This window comes from Amblyomma americanum, chromosome 5 (genome assembly GCF_052857255.1).
Source record: "Amblyomma americanum isolate KBUSLIRL-KWMA chromosome 5, ASM5285725v1, whole genome shotgun sequence".
In the NCBI taxonomy this organism is placed as follows: Eukaryota; Metazoa; Arthropoda; class Arachnida; order Ixodida; family Ixodidae; genus Amblyomma; species Amblyomma americanum.
Window position 1 is genome coordinate 70,962,317 of NC_135501.1, and position 19,139 is coordinate 70,981,455.

The window sequence follows — 19,139 nt, forward strand, 5'->3', positions numbered from 1 at the left end:
GTGCGTACGCTAGCCAGCAGACTGCGTTGCGGTGCTTGCGTACGTTAATGTTGACAAGATGGCGGCGCCCTGCTCGCCCGCTTCGGAATAGATACATGTCGCCGCTGGATTCTCCGACGCCATAGCTCGTTCAAATGGTAGCGGTTCGCTTTTATTTCTCCTACTCTTCCCACACGTAGCGGTATAAGCGATAACAAGCCCCTTTTTTCAGATAATTTGTCGATTTTCAAGCTCCTAGGCCTAACTAAATGCAATATGGATGGATAGATGGAAGGATACATTTGAACCCTTTAAATCGGAAGGTGGCTCAAGCCACCTAGACATGACATGAATTTTACTCTTGTCTGGATTTTAGCCACAAATCAGATAACCTTCGCTTGGTTACTTCTACACGCTTAAAATTTACTTTGCCTTCACTGTCCTTAAACCCCAATGCCTTGCATAAATCAGCCCCGCTGCTTTCCACTCTAGGGTGAAGCCCTTTACAGAAAAGTATCAAGTGTTCAGCCGTTTCCTCCTCTTCTCCGCACGCAACGGACGACGTGTCTATCTCGTGGTACCTGACTCTATATGTCTTAGTCCGCAAAACTCCCGTCCTGGCCTGAAACAACAAAGAGCTTCCCATACAATTATCATAGATATTTCTTTGGCGACTTCCTGCTTAAAAATCTTGTATGTTCCCAGTGCTCATTTTGTTAGCATCCTTGTTTTCCACAGAGCTCTCTCTGTTTCTTTAACCGTTTTCTTAACCATTAATTGCTGATTTGCCCCCCTACTGCTGTCCAGATATTTGCTTGTCAATTTTCTAGTCAGCTTTCTACATTTCTTGTCAAGATTCCTTATATACACGTATCTGAAAACCCTCCTAGCCCACTGCTTTTCCCCCATTTTTCTCAATCGCTCATCAAATACTACCTTACTGCTAGCTTCTCTGCTCTCAAACGACGCCCACCACATATCACCCTGTGCCCTATGATTCAGTGTATTGCATGTGCTCCCAAAGCTAGCCTCCCTGCGCCACATAGCTTAATTTCTAACCTTGCTTGAACATCTGGTCTCATGCACAGGACCGCATTACCGAAAGTCAGGCTAGGAACCATCACCCCTTTGCAGATCCCTCTTACGACTTCATACCTATTATAATATTACAGTGCCTTTTTTTTCATGACAGCTGCATTCCTACTAGCTTTACACATTACATATTTTTCATGCTCTGTCAGATACACAGCACCGTTATTTATCCACACCCTAAGATACTTGTACTCATCCACTACTTCTAGCATGAACTCCTGTATTTTATGCTCGCCACCCTCGTGTTTTCCTCGTAGCAACTACACCTGGCGAAGCAGTTTTCTAGCTTATGGTCAGTTCTTACAGTTTCTCCGGTTTGCACAGTTTTTCTTCTTGGAACAAAAAAAGGCTCCCACTGCACTCACTCCAGTTACCAGTAATCAAGGACGAAATTTCCTTCAACCGAGCGTTGATGCGCTTGGACGTCTTGTCACTAGATGGCGCTCCTGTTTACGCGTGCGCTTGAGGAAAGCTACAGCACGGCAAGCTAAAACTATACTTCGGAGTGGACAGCGTAACGAACGCACCGCCGTAGCGCTTCGCGTACGCAAGCACTTGCGAACGCACAGCAAAAACTGTCTATTACTGCTAGATTCCTTAATTATTCAGAGGCGTGCAGCCCAGCTCAAGTAATATTGATATCAGCTTTTAGAAATACATAATGCGGTTGCACTTGGCGCTGTGACCGAATAAATTTGGCGGTATCACGTCAAAATAGATGCGCTTCAAGAAGCTTGCAGGCAAAGCAACCTCTCCTGTGCAATTAACTTGTAGAAATGACCAATATTTGTGGGGCCACAACACCAAAGGAAATGGCTTTTTCGTAATTCTAAATGTTGATATGGATATGACTTCAAGTGGGCTACACGCTTCTCAATAATTAAGGGGCTAACAGTAATAGTTAAAAAATTAACTATTATATATCAGTTAATGAGACTGCTATAGCAAACACATGTAAACTGCATGCACAACTGACAATGTAATGTCGAGGAAAGCCAACTTCCAACCCAAAAAACCTATTTTTAAAAACTGTGTGAATCCTTTGGTGAAACACCCTGTTATAGGGGGTTACAGGCAATCAAAAGAAAGGCGGGGAAGAAGTCTGACCCTGGGTGAACACCTGGGTCGTATACCGTAAATGAAGAAAACAAGAAGTGCCTGAAAGGGCGGAGTTAAGAATACAACGCTTTTGCGCCCCCTTTCGCGGGCAAACAGACACCTATCCAAGTAGAGCCATTTATCATAACATGCGGCCGAGTAGATACATGACTGTGTGTGTGGTGTTGGGGCTATGCCGCGACGTACGACGTCACCAGGGGTCGTGAAAAAAGCCCTTTACTACACAAGATAACCAGCCCCAATCCATAAAGCAGTGGGAGGCCCTCCTGACTGACTCTGACCCGAGCACTAGCGTATGCTGGGGGCGAGGGCCAAGGCGGTGGCGGAGGCCAACGGGATCCTGGAATAGGGAAGACTGACCACTGAAGCTCCTAATGCATCTTTCCACCACCACTATGCCCTAACTTTCCTCTTCCGAAATAAATCTTTTTACTGCTACTATATCGCAAAACGCAAGCGCCGCCAAAGTCTAAATTATAAAATCTGTAAGAGTTAACATCCAGAAGCGACCCAAGGGCTTCGTGGCACGCCATAGTTGAGGACTACGGAAAGCTACCGGGGGCACTTAGGTCTCCTTACGTGCTGTGAATGCGAAAGGTGCAGCGTTGGCCTCTTGACGCTGCGCTTCACGCTCAGCGCCGCATTCACTCGTTCTCGGTATTTCATGTCTGAAGCCTACTTGCGAGGTCACCAGCCTTTCAATGAAGCCCTGGATTACGGCTCTACTGTCTCTGAAGAACAGCTTTCCATGGCAGCTTCCGTTTACAACTCAAGCGGCACTTGGAGTGCGATACCCTTACGTAGTCTTATCTTCTACTCTAATCCGTCTCTTCTCATGGCCCCTTTCCACGGTTCGTCGGTGATCCATCACTCTCTCTGACAGATATCGAAACCAAGGGGCGCTTCCCCATCACAAAACCGGAGATGCTATGATATCTTGGCGGTGATGATGTCATAGGTTTTGTTACCACTTCCGGTGAGCACCTCCCGTCCATATCATCCGTGGGCACCACGAATGAGCCGAGTATGGCTTTCGCATTAAAATTTGGACCACCTGGGGTAGTTCACATGCAGTGACGTCGTACAAAACACGGCCGCGAACGTTGCAATGATTTTATGCGTAACAACTAGAACTATTTCCTCATATATTTTTTCCTATGTAATCCTGGCGTTCCGCTGCATGGTATCGATGTGTTTCAGGGGTTTGCTTCAAGCTTAACAGCCTAGCAGAAGACGCTGGCCCCTGGAGTGGTGTGTCGGCGTTTGCTCTAACTCTTGCCGGCCTCGTTCGCTCTGGCATCGCTGCGCTGTTGACGTTCCTTGGATATTATTAAAACATCGGAGGGATGTATGTACTCGTTGAACAGAAATTCGCACTCAGCAAAAGAAACCGTCCTCTTGTCTTGCATAAGAGTCTTCGAAAAAGAACTCTGCAAGTTTCTCGCAACGAGTGCGTCGCATTTCAATTCTGTATCTTGCATAAGCTTCATTGAATTCATAAAAAATATTGTTGATACTGATGACTTACTGAGCAAACCCATGAAAATGCTGCCAACAGGAATAGCCGAAGTTATACTCTTATAATGGAGCCACTAAAAATTTTTCAGCTGATCGGCGTGGGCCTAATTTGGCTCTTCCTGATGTCATCATCAGCCTGATTGAACCCTCTGCACGGCAAAGGCCTCTTCCTTGTCTCTCCAATTAACCCGGTATTTTGCCAGCTGCGCCCACCCTATGCCTGTGAATTTCTTAATCTCATCCGCCCACCTAATCTTCTGCCGCCCCCTGCTATGCTTGCCTTCTCTTGGAATCCACTCCGTTACCCCTAAGGACCAACGGTTTTCTTGTCTTCGCAAGACAACCTGATGTACAGGCTGCTAATGAGTGAACAAAAAATGACAGAATTTTCGCACATACTTTGTAAACGTGCGAAAGCAGAATTCCATGAATGTTGGCTTGATTTGTTAGTTTACTTTTGGCTGGTCACGCTGTTTTTCATGTAAATGTTAGGGTTTCAACGTAGTGAAACCGAGTAGTTAAACCAACCTTGACGACTGCTGCTAGGTCCGTGCAGCATTGTTAGGCCGACATCAGTTCATACCGTCTTGAATCGGCGCTTCCTGCTAATTACCTGTGCTGTTACCATCTCCGACAATATGCACACGAACCCCGCGGACTCGCTAGGCTTACTCTTCGCGGAAGGGTGCCGGCATAGACTAAAATTAACAAATCTGGCTTGTGCTTTTATCGCAGATAAATGTTGAAGTGTGAAAATATGAAATGTAGTCTATAGTTTAACTTATTTGTACTATACTAATTTTAACACAAGTTCAGGTTGAACGTCGTCTCATCGGCTTGATGGTTTCATTCGGCAGTTGTGCTGGTGCGTGAGAGACGGGACCTGCCAATCCGCCAATCGAACCCCGACATCGCGCACCGTTATTAATTGAACGTTAAGCTAGAGCTGTGCTGTGATGACACTAGTCTTCAATGTTGTTCCGCGATAGTACGAAATTAGCTTTTGGGCAAGCGATGACTCTAGATGACAAGAAAGATTATTTACGGACACTGTGGAGCAGCGCAAATCAAATATTTTATAAGCGCTCTTGGTTCGAGAATTGCCCTTAGATAGCCTTATATACTGAGGAAAGCCTTAACAGGCTTTTCATAGCTGCATACTTTGGAGCCTCAAACGCTGTAATGGAAGAGTAAGAGATGAGATAGGAAAAAAACACGATGTTCCTTGCATATCGGAAGCAAGGACCTCAATAATGTAAAATTCAGTGCAGGCGTCCCATTTACCAGGCCAATGCCTCTAAATAGCTCGCCGTAACTCTGTACTCCGACCTTCACTGGATCCTTAAGATTGCAGTTTTACGCAAAAAAAAACTAACTTTCAGTTGATCTGCCATTGCAGGCTCACAAGCTTTCGGCAGAGACACTGCTAAATGTATTCATTTGAGTATATCCCGGTGCCAGATCAAATACTGCATTGAAACTAGGCGATGCCTGTAAATATTTCACACAAAATTGGTATAAGAATACCTATCTTGATCGACGAATCCAATATGCAAGCAATTATTTAAACGAACGTTACACGTGTGGTGTTTCCGCCATTTAATCGTGGCTGACACTGTTCAAAGCCGCCGGACCCCACCCGTGATCGCTTACGGCGACCACGGCAGGCCTTGCTCTGAGGGAACAAAGGAACGACTCATTGGCTGACACAAACAGGCATTTATTGCTGCTGCAACAATAACGCCAGCTAGCAACAAAATACGCTGAGGAATCAAGGTCGTCCAACTCACCAGCAAGGCTACGAGCGAACGTTAGCCTACGCTACGGCAAGGGCTACTCTGAGGCCGGACAAGACGAGATACGGGAGCATGTCTCCCCGCCACTTCCTCAGGCCGCTGGCGAAGAGCGGAGCCGCGTACGAAACGTCCACTCGCGCCGACGATCCCAGCCGAAGAGGCTCTCTCCCGCGCGCGCGGAAGCCATCTCTCGCGCTGCGAAGCTGGCGCCTTCTCTTGCTAGTTAAGGTAACTAACCAGAGAATGCGCCCCTCCTCGAGGCGAAGTTGCTGCTTTACGGTGCATCGCAGGGAAGCAAACGAAAAAAAGGGAAGGCTGCGGGGAGGAGTCCCCCGCCCAACCATAAATAGATCCTTGCGCCTGAAAGTACATGCTATGGAGGAGTCTCCTGGTTTTCATGTCCTTGAGGCACGTCTTGCAACGGAGGTCATGCTGACAGCGTCCAGGCAGACTTGCGCGATGTTCCGAAGGCGGCGTGAATGTCTGAATGAAGGCGGACGACCCGCATGGCCCGCGGACTCTGTCCGCAGGCCCGCGAAGAGAAGGTCGGTGGGAAAACGGCAGGCCAGGATTCTGCAGTAGTCGCCAGGGCAGCAGCAGCCGGAGGTGACTGCTGACTGGTCTCGCCACGGTTGCCCCGGATGGATGCGGCGAACAGGATACTGGCCGCCCCGTCGCAGCAGGCGGCAGCGAGACGATGTGCACTGGACAGCAAGCCTGTGTGGCTCTGCCGGATCTGCAAAATTGCATAAACGCTCTCGGCGTGCCTTTGACGTAGGTGGCTGGAGGGGAAACGGCGTCGGCAGGGGCTCGTGGCACAATGCCTAACTCGCTTGCAAAACGTGTTGGTCGGCTGTGCAAGTGCGAAGTTTGAGTGAACAAAGCCCTTACTTGAGTTGAACGAGACTGCTCAGTTCGTGCGAGGTTAAAAAAACTAGTGGGTAGCAAGTGCGCCCCTCCCAACAGTACGGTCCGGTGGTCTTGCCTCTCTGACGTGGTGCAGGCAGCTCCGAAAAGCATTAGGCCTGACTACCGCTGACAACGACCGTAAACAAAACAAGCACACGAGGCGGGTTACGTGCGTGTAGCCGCGAGGAGACATCAACTTTGTGGGGTGATCCTACCCCACTCACTGCACGAAGCAGCTTCTGAGCGCTCAGCGCCCACCGTATCGGACGGTGCCGAGCTGCAATACCGGTGAGCTCGTAGCGGCACCGGTGGCCCAGGGCCAGCCGGCTCCCGGAGCCGCTACTCCCAGAGTCGAAAAAAAGAAAGCAGAGAAAAATATACACAGAAAACTCGTACCACCCACGCGGCTTCTTTACTCACTCGCTTCGGGCTCGCCAACACCGCGGGCGCTAGGCCTCGCGCTCTCTCGATGCGGACCAAGCGATTCTCGTGAAGAAACTGCAGGAAAAACTTGACGAAAAACGTGATGAGCATGTCGATAAGTTCGAACATGTTGTAGCACAATACACGTCGCACTCAACACAGCATGCCGCAAGTCCAATAGGGATCAAAATTCACTCTAGGCCTAGCACTTGTCAGGCCAGGACAAAGAGCGTTCCTCGAACCGAACAAACAGTCGTCGGATGTTACAAGAGCAGACCACAGGTTGTGCGTCAGATGTGGGGTTTTTAATTGGGGAGATAAATACGTTTTCTCCATTTAATCGCGGCTGACACTGTTAAAAGCCGCCCGGACTACACCCGGTGATCGTGTACGCTACTGAGCGCATGGCGACCACAGAGGGGATTGATCTGAGGGAACAAAGGAACGATACATTGGCTGTCACAAACAGGCATTTATTGCTACAGCAACAATAACACCAGCTAGCAACAAAACACGCTGATGAGTCGAGGTTGTCCGACTACCAGCAAGGTTACGAGCGAATGTTCGCCCACGCTATGGCAAGAGATACTGCAATGCCAGATGGGACAAGATACGGAAGCATGTCTCCCCGCCTCTTCGTCGCCCCGCTGGCGATGAGCGGAGCCGCGTGCGAAACGTCCGCTCGCGCTGACGATCCCTGCCGAAGAGGCTCTCTCCCGCGCGCGCGCAAGCCATCTCTCGCGCTGCGAAGCTGGCGCCCTCTCTTGTTAGTTAAGGTAACTAAACAATGAATGCGCCCCTCTTCGAGGCGAGGCTGCTGCTGCACAGTGCATCGCGGGAAAGCAAACGAGAAAATGAAAGCTGCAGGGCTGTCCCCACACACTGTACGGTCAGCTAGAGGTCACAAAAAGACCAATTTTTAGAGAAACTAGTAGACGCTCACAATGTGGGTACTTCACTTGCGCCACTTATGCTGGATTGAACAGCCCCTACTTTACATTCATAGATGCCATGGAATTCTCATACCGCATCTGGCACAGTAAGGCGGCGGTTAAGCGATACGCCACTGCCCTGCTTTGGCAGGTGCGGCCATCGGTAGGGCTTGTGCAATACAAATTGCTCTTCCCGAGCAACCTGTTACGGCCAGTGATTTACCTCGTGGCAGGTGCCACAGCGGTCAGTTCAACCACAATCCGATGGGCAGGTTGTGACGACACCACGAGGTCACTTGACCTAGGTGGCTCGTGTTTGCAATTATTTCATAAAGTATGAAGTACCAAATCGTCCAAAATGCAGCACTTCAACTTCGGTGGTCCACCCAGTTTGGAGTGTTGCATTTTGGACGATTTGGTACTTCATACATTTCGATATAATTGCCCACACACAAGACAAGACACGAAAAAGGGACAGGAAAGGGGCGCTACGTTCCAGCTCGCCCAGTTTAGCATACTTGTGCATATTTGTACAGGAAATTGGACACAGGCAAAGAACTTGTGTGTGTCCCTTTTCGTGTTTGGTCATGTGTGTGGACAATCTCCAAAAGCGCCTGGGGTGCTTCACTGGATATTAATCGCTCAGAACGCCGACAACGCCAAATTTTCTGCAGAACGGGAGCCTCAACGATGTCGCGCTAAAGATGATTCAACGAAGTAAATATTCACTTAACTAGTGCGATTCTGTTTCGAGTAAACAAGGTAGAATTTTAAAATCACGAATTATTGGTGCCCAGAACAGGAGTTGTCCTACAAAGGAATGATGGAGCGTGCGTGCGCAAATGCAGCGTCAAACATGAGAACAATCGGAGACGGTGAAAATTCTTATAGCGCATTGAGACGTTATTTTCTGTACAGATTCGGCGCCTTGATATTGGGAGAGAGAGAGAGAGAGAAAATACAATTTATTTTTCTCAATGCATCACATAGGCACATCTGAGTGGCACCGGAGGGCGAGAATGAGAATGAAGAAGTGGTTCCGTCCGATGTAGGGAGTACAGGAGCAGCAGTACTATTCGGTATGTGTTTCAGAACGCTCATATTTACCTGCATCACAGGCACTGCTAAAAGGAGGTTGTAATGGTCTTTTATGAGGTCGTTTCTTACTTGAGCGTAAACGGCATGCCTATGAAAGTGAGGTTGAACTAGGTCGCGCAGTGTACTGGTCAGGACGGGTAAACCGGTGCGGGCAGTGCCATCAGGGTTACTTCGGCTTAAGGACTTTCTCTGAAAGGTAAGCTGTTTTGCTGATGAGTGGTCTTATTAGTCAAGCAGCATAACGATGCTTTTGTTCACGCCTTTGCCGTAATACTTGAGAGTTGAAATAGCTCATCTGATACAGTGGCAGGAATGAGGAACGATTTACCTGGTTGATCAAGGTGCTCACAAAGGTGGTGAGGCCCGGAGGAGGGGGGTCATTAGTAAATGTTGGAAACCTTTGCGCTTCACCAGCTGTGTCAAAAGGTGCATCCCTTTTCAATTTATAAAAGATTTTGAGCTAAACATCCCAGCTTTTGGTGACTAGCTTTCGACATGCTTGCACTCGAAACTCAGGAACGTCCGTTCTCAGTTTTCATTTTGCAATCAAGGCGAAGTCTGGGTATGCGAAGTGGTACTTGTTTCTCTCTAGCTGGAAATTTTTGTCAGCGTCCTCAGGTTACACCTGTAGCAGGAACAGCCAGTGGCAGCTTTTTCATTGCTCCGTATAGACGCCAATAACATCAGTAGAACCCGTATACAGTGAATTCGCATCAGATCACGAGGATAAAACGTTAGCATTAGCCTCCGCTCTTTACTTCAGCGCTGTAATCCAGTACAGTCGCAATATCACGAAGACTGTCACCAGCCTAAGAGCTGAACGCACGAATAAAGTTGCATATAAAAAAAAGTTTGTGTGAGTCACTGCTACATGTATCGCAGGAGGTCCTTGGGAACTAAAAACAAAATTGAGGAAACAGTTCAGCTTTTCCTGAGGGGTGAGATGTGATAGCGTATTGGGTTAACTTTCAAATATGCAAAAGGTCATTCTCTACATTCATAGGTGCCTGGGAGTCCTCACATCCCGCCTGGCGCAGTGGTGCTGCGGTTAAGCGATGCACCAGTAACCTGCGATGGCATGTGCGCCCAGTGGTGGGCGTTGTTCGACCGAGATTTCTCTTCCCGAGCAACTAATCATTAATTTAACTGCCACCTGCCACGTTGGGCAGTTTTCTCACTATCCGGTGGGCAGATTTTAATGGCGCCGCAAGGTAATGAACTTAGGTGGCCCACTTGCTTCCCAGGTTTCTCTTTGAGAACCACCTACCAGAGCCATGCCCTTGATTTTTCGGTCTCATATCCGACGCCAACGCCGGATTTTATGCGCAATGGGGCTTTTACTGCTATCGCGTTAACAACAGTCTGTGAAATTTGTCGGGGGTAACCGCTGTTGGCATTGTTATCCACGTTTTAATCGATAACTCACTTTCACCGGCGCTGTAAGTGGAAGGTCGTCGATGTGCGCCTGCGTCATGAGTGTTCTGTAGAACTGAGTGGGTGCTCTGAACATTGCGTCATATATGCTGTTACGTGAAGAAAGAAGGCCTGCAGCGGCTTCTGCTGCTCCACTCCGACAGACAGCGAAGGGCTCCTGGGTATTTGTTTTCTTGCGATAAAATACTGTGACGAAGAGCAAGCTGGCAGTCGCGTGGAACGGAGCGCTCACGCTAGGCCAGCGACCATTAAAGTCATCTCCTTATCCTTCGTTCATTGCGCCTCATTCTTCGGCTGGCTTCCAAGTAACAATCATCATCATCAGCCTGAATACAGCCACTGCAGGGAAAAGGCCTCTCCGATGCCTCTCAAATTAATCCGGTTCTTTGCCAGCTGCGGCCACGGTATCCCCGCAGACTTCTTAATCTCATCCGCCCACATAACCTTCTGCCGACACCCGCTACGCTTGCCTTCTCTAGGAATCCACTCATTTACCCTTAAGGACCAGCGGTTATCTTGCCTACGCATTACATGCCCTGCCGAAGCCCATTTCCTCCTCTTGATGTCGACTATGATGACATTAACAGGCGTTTGTTCCCTCAACCACTCTGCCCGCTTCCGGTCTCTTAACGTTGCACTGATCATTCTGCTTTTCATGGCTTGCTGCGTTGTCTTTAACTTAAGCTGAACCCTTTTCGTAAGCCTCCACTTTTCTGCCCCGTAGGTGAGTGCCGGTAAGATGCAGCTGATGTACACTTTTCTCTTGATGGATATCGAGATATAAAGTGACAATATGACTGTGAAACCACTACTTGGACGCAGGTGATTCAGCTACTGTAGCCAGGTCCACATGAGTAAACCCACGAGCACGCATCCGGGACTTCCTGTTTCGGCAGGCGGTGTCACGGGCGTTTCGCATACGCCGGCGACGCCCCACACTTCACCGGCCGCGGCGCCCGCCCATCATGGGCAAGGTAAGCCTTGAGCGTGAGCTTCAGAAACTCACGAAAACTGTTCGTGGTTTCACGGGAAAAACTACGATATATGGCGGATTCCTCGGCCACCTTCGGCGCTATCTTCTCTGCTAAATGTACAGGCAACATTTGGTTTACCCCAGAGGCGCTTTCCGAGGTGCACAGAGCGCGTAGTTTCCGTAATGCGATTGGGACACCTGGCAATGTCTTGGCAGACACATCAAGAAAGGATGGATCTTTGATGAACATTCTCGGCTCAACGCTTCGTGCGTGAAGCAAACACCACTACTACCGCATACCTGCCACCATTCTGAACCGCTACTGTTGGTAGAGACGCCTACAGGTTAGTACGAAGGAAGTGGTCTCTCGCGGCGTTTTTATGCGGCTGCACACCAGACAGTGAAGGTAGCTGTAGAATGAACCCTAGTATTGCAGAAAATTTGGCAGCTTGCTTTTAATGCATGTTTAAAAGAGCACGTTGAAACACAAACGGACAACGAAAGAACACAAAGACATGACCTTGTCTTTGTGTTCTTTGTTCGTCCGTTAGTGTTTTTAAGCGTTTTTTTCAGCCAAGAAGCTTATTATGTTCCTCCTCCGGTTTTCCTGAGGGTGCTGATCCAGGTGACTGGTTAGGAGATGGGGGGGGGGGGGGGGCAAAGCTTTTTCACGATCCATGCAGCTTTCACGGATGACCATTGCGAGAAACAAATCTTTTGGAGGTGAAAAAAAAGGACGGCTTCTCACCAACTTATTTCCTTCGCATGGTGCCTAAAGCATTAAAGAATCAAGTCGTGAAGCTTGTTACATTGTGAGAGTCCGATTCCCGGGATTGATGAAGGTGCCTTTTTTTCCTATCGTCCAGAGCAACAAATAAGCTCGCAGGCCCGTGTTCTACATCCCCATTGTCGTAACTGTCGGGAAAATGCAATCACAGGCCGTTTACAATACTCATGTCGCTATTGCGTTATTAGAATGCGGCTATGGTGGTTGATTTGAGCGATTTAAATAAACGGTCGCATTAGGGATGGGAGACTGTGTATGATAAGAACACGGATATTATTTTCTCGCCCAGCGAGTTCAGAGCTTGGAATTTGGTGGTGCAAAGGAAAACATACACGAGGAACTTCTTGTAGCCTTAGTGCCGCTGGCATCAGCTTATTTTCTTTTCTGTTCTGTAAATTACGGACTTACGCGTATACTTTCACTCTCTCACCAGGAATAATCCGCCTTTATCGCCGCCCCTTTCACTTTGTATGAATATAATCTGATCAAACAGCCATCCGTTTTGCACATTTGGAGGTCGCGTGAACGCTTGTAATGTTCTTTTTGGTTCCTGCCCCGTTCTGTGTACGGCGAAGGCGCGAGGCGCAGCGGCACCGCCTCCGTCCCGTCCTCTCCCGAAGGTGGGGTTCGGGGTCAGGAGTGGCACAAGAGAACGCGCTTCCTGCAGAGCCCTCGGGGTGTCTGGCAAAGCCTTGACGGCGACTGGACCCAACTGGGGCGCCTGGCAGTCGCGCTGTTTTCTGCGCTGGTCCTCTTATCGCTCGTTGCCGGAGTGGCGGTCGCCCTTGGTTGGAGCTACGGCCACCCCGTTCAGCAGCGGAAAACCCTGAACCCGTCTTCTACCGACAGCAACGCCACCGGGTGAGGAAGTCTAACGTGAATAAATCTGGAGAGGTGCAGTTACTGTTGAGGCTTGATCTGGAGAAACAGCTATTCTGAAGTTACGTGCCTTTATTGAAAGCTCATTTTGACATGTTCGCGTAAAACGATAGAAATCCGCTTATACGTTTAGAATATCAAGGCAATTAGCTTTGATCCATGCTGAAGGTTGTGTTTTGGCAATGTTACTGTGTGTAGCGTGTGAGCAGCACAGCGCGCAACTCCTCGGATGCCGTCATTGTTTGTATGCAGGATGTGGCTTGGAACCGGGAAAATCTTCAAATTCTTCTTTAAAAACACCAGCCAAGGTTAACATGAGAGTGAGTTTCGACTGGTTTTAAACTAAGTGGGGCGCTTGCGGATACAAGCTACGCTTTCCAAGATATCAAAAAGAAGTTTTCACACAGCATACGCTGGCAACAAGATTCCCGCAAAAAAAAAAAATAAGTACCGAGTTCATACACTGCATGCATGAAGACACAAAATATGTGTTTTGCATCACAAATGTTGGGTGGCGGAAAAACGCGCCTGTTTGTTCTTGATAGGAAAGCCCCGTACTCTTGGGCAGGAGCAGCAGTAGCCTTCGAGGAGTGGACTCATTTAATCGCATCAGTACCAGTCAGATTACGAAATATTGTTTAGCCAGCTAATATCACGCAAAATGTTCATAGACAGGAGGTGGATATGCTACGAAGGCAAAAACAGTAATACGCCTCCTGAGAACTATGACAGTGCTGAGTGTTGGAGATGTTGGGTCCGATCCTTGGAGCGACACATTCTGCAGTCGGAAAGAGAGAAAAAAGGAAAGACATGAATATTAACTGGACTTCAGGCCCGGTTAGATACCTTATGTGGAAGAGAGAAAGCAGGAATTAAGGCAAAGAGATAGAGTAAGAAAGTTTAGTTTGTCACCTGCATGGAACGTGTGCATGGCCATGGGTCTGTAGAGGGTAATGTAAACAAAAATCGTCGATAGGTCGTGTAAAGCTACCAACTGAAATTGGTGATTTTTTAAGCCGAGGAGAACCGCTTTGGAGTCATTTGCCGATGAAAGAAGCTACGACAAACTTTGAATCTTGGCTTCTGTGAGGGCACACGAGTCCAATAGGAACAGCGTGCTTCGCTAGACACTCTGTAATAGTTAAAATGGGGACAGTGGCGAAGAATTTCTGCTGTTGTTTTCTCACCGCCACTGTGTTGACAAGCTGGGTTTAGGGCTATCAAAGTCAGGCTAGAATAGGAGTCGTTGAGGACCCTTCTAAGCCACGTGGAACCTGAGACCATTACTTCGGTGCTGCACAGGCCATGATGAAAAGCTCCCTCAGTGGAATGGAATGGTCGCCTCGTATTTTATACTAGTTTCAGGTGCAAGGAGCATGTCACGTGTTTGTACCGTTTCCTGATGGTTGCAGTCTCTTGGAGGCGAAATGTATGAAAATTGGTGTTCTTCAATTTAGGTCCACGTTGAGAAAAATTGAAGGGGGCACTTGAGCTCGGTCTTCAGGCTACGACACCGCGATAACGTTAATGAGTTAATGACCATATATATGGGGTTGGTTATAGGCAAAATTTACATTCATAGGTTCCTAGGAGTCCTCACTCTACTGCCTCGGCAATGGTCCAGCAATTGAGGGATGTCCCACTGCCCTGCGATGGCAGGCGGTGCTATCAGTGGGGCATGTTGCTCTTCCATTTCGCTCTTCGCGAGCAACCTCTCGCGATCAATCATTGATTTAACACCTTCCTGCTATGGTGGTGAGTTTGCTCACAAACCGGTGGAGAAGTTGTGATGACGCTACAAGGTCACGTGCCCAAGGTGGCCCACCTATCTTCCTTCTCCGGCGAGGGGCGCCCTAGGCCACCTACTCCGCCCTGTTTTTCGCTCGCAACGCCGACGCCGGGTTTTATGGGTAACAGGGAGGTAAGAGTACGTAGGACTTTACGCCCTTAAAATTCATATTTATAAGAAATGCCCCTTGATCTAGACCGCCTGTGATTCTTTAACGTACGCTGAAATTCAGCAGAGCATGACCATCGCTCGCTTTTCGCTTCATGAGAAACGCGGTCACCGCAGCCGGTAGCCTCACAACACGCTTCGTTGGTTCAGCATCCGAATGCCGTAACCGGTAAGCCACAGTGGCGGGTCAGAACTGTAGAACGCTAGCGCCACTGGCTCGAACTACCTTGATCGGCGCTTGCCGCCTGTGCCCATAAAAGTCAGCCGAAGGAGAAATATGGCTGTGCGAAGGAAATGTTTTTTGCAAAGTTAGATGCACCCGCGCACAGTGAATGATGTTTTATTAACGCGATAACGTTAGGGAGCCCGTGTAGCAAAAAAGCAGGCGTCGTTGGCCGTGAGCAAACTAATGCTAAAAAAAATCGCAACAGCAGCAACCTAGATAGACCACTAGGTCACGTGTTCTTGTGGCGTCATCACATCCTGCACACCGCATTGTGTGCAAACTGCCCACTATGGAAAGTGGTAGGTAAATTATTGATTGGTCTCAAGATTTCGCTGCGGAAGAGAGGCCGCCGGTGCCAGCACCTACCATCGCAGGCCAGTGGCGCATCGCTTACCCTCGCACCACTGCACCAGAAGTGGTATGAGGAGTCGTAGGGAACTATGAATAAAGAAATCGACCAATTGCGCATATATGTGAATTGCCAATTGACGCTATCACGTCATACCCACAAGGCGGAGCTTAAGTGTCCGCTACAATTATTCAGTTTCTGTTCCGTTTGAATGCGTTCAGTGCACATTGCTGTGGAAAACATCCATGTCAGCAATATTTTCTTGTTATCCCTCCTGTCTCTATGTCTACTTTCCACTGTCTTAAGCGTAACCTATTTAATTTCGCTACAGACACATGAAGAATTTGAAGAATATTGTTGCTGAATAATGTAATAATTCTCACTTTAAATAAAAACTTACATTACGAGCACCACCACGGACGTATAGGAGCGAAAGCTGCACTATACGCGTAGCACACTCACCACATCCTCTATGTTTGTGGCAGGGTGTGCGAGTAGTACTCTTTTGAAATCAAATGTAAAAAGCTTACTATCGCTGCCGAAAAGAATACGAGTAATGTAGTTCGAAACCAAGTCAAATACAAATCGAGTATTTTAAAGAATATTCGCGATTTGGGTGAACATTTGTAAAAGGCGACTATTCGTGCAAAATAGCAAAATACTAGCGACGGAGCGGGGTACGGCTCTATAACTTTAGTAATAGTTATAGATAACTAAAAACGCAGCATTAATATCCACATCAGAGATGCAGCACCAAGCAAGTTTATTGGAGCGCCACGTTATAAGTGCTGAAAGATTGCACTTTGCTACTGATAACGGCAGCGAATGAACCAGTGCCACACATCCCTATAGATGCGAGGGGCGAGAGCTGCATATGAGCAGTGCCGTATTAGAGATCAAGGTAGTGTTTGCTATCTATCTTGTAGCATATATGCTACAAGATTGGAAAAATGCTCCATCTCCCGCTGAATGCCGCATCTCGCGTAGACTGGTCGCGGCAGCATGCTCTACAGCGTCGGTGTAACCACGTTTGACTGCGTTTTTACGCCGTTTACAGAGCGTTAGCTGGGCGGATGGGAGTAGGAGGTTTGTGTAGATACTGTGGCTCCAGCTAGTGCGTACGACGTTACATATAAATGACATCGACTTGTCCTGAGTGGTGATGGTTCCTGCACTGCAACAACTGCCATTTCAGGACGAGTCTCAATCCCGATGTCCCAACGGGCCAACTCCCGGCGAAGGCTCGCGCGCACCGTCACACCGTCAATCATCGTGGACGAACTTCCATTACAACAGCCCCTACGACCTACCTGGAATTGACTTCAACCGATGCCACAATGCTGGAGAAGCAGGACTGACTCCGACGCTTGGGGTGCCGGCTGAGCTTACGCGGAGATGGCCGGACACAGAACTTTGCTCTCATAACTGTCGCATCAGCACTACAGCTTGTCGTTGCACAGTTAATCGCTAGTAGAAGGGGTTCAGTGCCGAGTTCTTACTCTCGGTTCTATTACGTAATTCGAAAAGCGATGTAGACACCATTCAGAGAAAAAGACTTTCGAAAATGAAATTGGCCGCGCTCCGTGGTATTCGGGCGTTGGGCCACGGACAGAGAGGCATGCAGTTTGTATATTGATCATCCGCCGCTCCTGTGTGCACGCGGTTTTATAGTACGCAGAACTTGAATTCTTGTGACAAAGGTGACTTTTCTGTAGTATACAAAACGTTAGTGACAGTTCTAATGCTGCCAGCCTTTCTGTGAAGAAAGCGTGGCAGGAATATGTTTTATATACGAAAAATCTTTAATTCTCGTTTATGGGTTTATGGAAGCCTTTGCGCACATCGATTGTGGGTGAAAAGATTATGACGTGGGGAATACGGGACGCATAAGCGCCTAACTGAAAGGCGAGGCGCATTTCACCAACTTTATTTCGCCACTCTAACAGCTATGTTTCACCACTTACGAAAGTTTCGGCTGCTGTCAGCTATTGACACCTCGTGTTGGGTCAATACACACTGTGGTGTTTTCTGTTTTTTGTTGAGCACTTCGATGTAATGCCAGTCAGAATGTGTCCTGTTTTGACTTGGACGCGTATCTAGCAAAAGAAAGAGCTTTTTGACAGTGGGATGTATACGTGCTTCTGTTTCTAGTGCAGCTTTTTTTATTCTATGCTCTTAACCCTTTAAGACGCTTTGTGCACAATTGCGTACAGAGCCATCTCAAAACTTTTTATTTGTGTGGGCTGCACCTTGCAATGATTTCTTTGGAATAGTTGAATTGTGCGTCTTTCTTGTCACGAATAAGCTGTTTTTTTTTCGCAGTAAAAATTATTTGGCGACGCAATGAGTCGGTAGCACGTCGTCCGCCATTTTTGTGTTGAAAGATTTTGCGGCGAGTAATAACATCGGATTTTTTTCCACAATTCACGCGTCTAACTTCGTAAATGAGGTACATGATGTCATTAACATCGTTACAAGCCGTTATCTCATAGTACCGTCATTTCTGCTTGGCGATTTTAATCTACCGAGAATACTATGGAACACTGAATCTCAAACTTTACAGCCTTTTTCGTCATTAGCCAATGATTTCTTAGATATTTTGTGCTCTGTTTTCTCGTTTTCACAACTTGTTACGAAACGTACAAGAATTATGGAATCCGTTGCAAACACACTTCCCCTTGTATTAACATCGCGGTCTGATCTTGTTTCCGACATCACGTACTTACCCGGCTTAAGCGACCGCTCGGCACTTTCATTCAGCTTGAATATTTTGCGACCAAAAACCGCTAAAAATTTCAAACCATTCCGAAATTACGCAAAACCAAATTTTGAAGCCATTAACTCTGAATCATCCACCTTTCTTGACGTATTTTTGACCGACTTTTACTGTCATAGTGTTCAGTCCAACTGGGATATGTTTGCTTCTAAAATTGCTGAACTTACATACAAATACATCCCCCTTCGCACCCTCGCATCTAACCATAACGCTCCATGATACAACATATCTGTCTCAAGCACTTGTCTAATAAAAAAAAGCGTCTCTGTTAATCAGCCAAATTTATTCTGACAACATAAAGCGGCGGACTAGCTACAAAATGCCAGCCCATGAGTACGCAACCGCACTTAAACCAGCCAAGGATAACTTTCTTCTTAACACCTTGCCATCCATGCTTAAAGCCCACATCAAAAAATTCTGGCGTGTCATTAACCCCAAAGTTGATGACATTATAACCCTCATTGACAGCTCTTCAAATGTTATTCCAATTAACGAAGTTTTCCAGCGCAACTTTTCTTCAACCACCAATGTTACTCTACAATCCACGGACGTCAACGATAACCCATCAATTTTTCCCATAACCATTGAAGCAGCAGGTGTCGAATCAATATTTCATCTCTAAAACCATCTTCCGCTACTGGGCACGATTTCATCAATGCGAAATTTTTGAAAAACACGAGCAGGTATTCTTCAATTTTTTAACATTGATTTTCCAGCTGTCGCTTCGAAAAAGGTTCCTTGCCTGCTGAATGACAGGTCGGGAAGGTGGTCCCACTCTATAAATCAGGTGACAAGCATTGTCATTGTAATTACCGTCCTATTTCGCTCACTTGCATTCCATGTAAAATTCCAGAACATGTATTTGCCTCAAATCTTGCTAGCTTTCTCTAAA